Here is a 2,237-nt window from a genome sequence, read left to right on the forward strand (position 1 = left end):
CTGAATGGTCCCAGAGAAAGCCTTCTATATGTTGCCATTTGGAGGCCAAGAGCAAAAAGTTTGGTTTAGCAGCTTATCACTCTCACCTGAAACCTATTAGTATATAAAAATAAGTGTAGAAAGAAGTCCCCCAAACAAAAGTGAAATCTATAAATACGAATTGCGGAGAATAATATTGATGAGTATTTGACAATTAAAAAAATAGTTGGATAGGTATACAGAAAACCAAACAAATTTTTAGAAGAAAGGCAATCATTAATATCGGGAAAAGCAAGCCTTTCTGTTACCCAAAAAGGGGTCCATATGGCATTGTTCTGAGTTCCCATCTTAACTCAAAAGGAAACTATCACAATGTCCAGAGCCCCTGATAGCCTGAAAATGAAGGAGGAGGGTGTCCTCAAATTCCTTGCAGCGGGAACCTACCTTGGTGGCATCAACCTTGACTTCCAAATGGAATACAGCATCTGTTATCGAATCGGGTTCCTTTTGCGGGATGTGCAGCAAGCCGAAACGCTGAGACACTGCAGTTTGCAGCCAAGAGAGGGGTTATTCACAGGGCAACCAAGTGAGGATACGAGGATACGGGAGGACAAATCTCAAATCCACCTCCCTGAAGGGGAAGCAGGGCGGTCTGAGGTGTGGGGAGAGTGGGGAAAGGTGATTGGAAAAAGGTGCGGTAATCGTCGTTCTGCGCAGGCGTAATAAGCTGCAGGCCTCCCCACGATCCAATGAGGAGGCACTCAGCGCAATCTGAGGGTGGAGTCTTCAGCCCTCTGATGTCAAAGGTCACCGAGTGGGCACTCGTGCACGCCCTGTTGGAGGGTGGGTGGTCCTAACCAGTTTTAATCAGCTCAGATGGAACCAGACACAGCTGACTCCAAGTTAGGCTACCTGCCGCTTGGAGGACATGCAATTAAAATAGTGAAGGCAGATAAAATGTATTTAACTCATTAAATACATTACCTATGGTTTCCTATCTGCAAAAAGTGATGGCACCTACATCATAAACCTGAAGAGAACCTGGGAGAAGCTTCTCCTGGCAGCTTTTGCTGTTGTTGCCATTGAAAACCTGGCTGGTGTCAGTGTCACGTGAAATACTCCAGGAATACCGGCCAGTGAGCTGTGCTGAAGTTTGCTGCTGCCACTGGAGCCACTCCTCTTCCTGGCTGCTTCACTCCTGGGACCTTCACTGGCCAGATGTGAGTGGCTTTCTGACTTCTGGTGGTTTCTGATCCCAGGGTTGACCCCCAGCCTCTCACAGAGGCGTCTTATGCTAACCTGCCTACCACTGCTCTGTATAACAGACACTCCTCTGTGCTGTGTGGACACGGCCGCACCACGCACCAGCAGGAGAAGCCACTCAGCTGGTCTGATGTAGTGGATGCTGCTTCAGGAAGTTCTGCACATGTACGGCACCATGTCCTGTGACCACCCCTGGGAGGTCAGGCCTGATCACTACTTCTACAGAGATCCCAAGGAGAGTGAAAAGGAAGACCAGGCTGCTGCTGAAAAGGCTGGGGCCCAGGGGGAATTTCAGGGGGAATGGACCCCTCCAGATCCTGAGTTCACTGCTACTCAACCTGAGGTCACAGACTGGCCTGAAGGAGCACAGGTGCCCCCGTGACTGGAGCGCTCAGCTGGCCACCAAAGACTGGTCTGCAGCTCCCACCACTCAGACCACTGAATGGGAAGGAGCAACCACTGAGGGGTCTTAAGCTGTTCTACAGGCCAGCTTAAGACTATTTCTTAAATAGGAAAGGGAAATAAGGGTGAGGGAAAATAAACAGTTAAATAACAGAAAAGCAAAAAAAAAAAAAAGGCCCAGGAAAGGAAACATTCATCATAATTACTACTTGGCTTATCATTGAATAATATTTACAGAGTCATAATAATATCAATACTATTATTTTAACCAAAATTTGTGATGGATTTACTATGAGAGAACAGAGGAAGAGAGAGAATAGAGGAAGTGGGGGAAGAGATAAGTCGGCTAAATGCTGATCTCCTTATTAATAGAAGTCAATAGTTGACATCTAAAACTGATATATAAAAAAATCAAAGTAAACATATTCTTTAGAAATACGGAAGCAATGAGGTACCACATCACACCAATCAGAATGGCCATCATTAAAAAAAATCTATAAATAACAAATGCTGTACAGGGTGTAGAAAAGGGGACCCTCCTACATTGTTGATGGGAATGTAAGTTGGTGCAGCCACTATGGAAAACAGTATGG

General features: G+C 46.0%; 1 pseudogene across 1 annotated transcript; it reads left to right on the forward strand.

Annotated features, from left to right (window-relative positions):
• Positions 1-351: 351 nt before the first annotated feature.
• Positions 352-1,715, forward strand: LOC307059730 (small ribosomal subunit protein uS2B-like; annotated as a pseudogene). Its single transcript has 2 exons — positions 352-479; positions 988-1,715. The product of its transcript is annotated as a small ribosomal subunit protein uS2B-like (transcript).
• Positions 1,716-2,237: the final 522 nt, after the last annotated feature.

The sequence above is a fragment of the Hyperoodon ampullatus genome (genome assembly GCF_949752795.1).
Source record: "Hyperoodon ampullatus genome assembly, chromosome: 10".
In the NCBI taxonomy this organism is placed as follows: Eukaryota; Metazoa; Chordata; class Mammalia; order Artiodactyla; family Ziphiidae; genus Hyperoodon; species Hyperoodon ampullatus.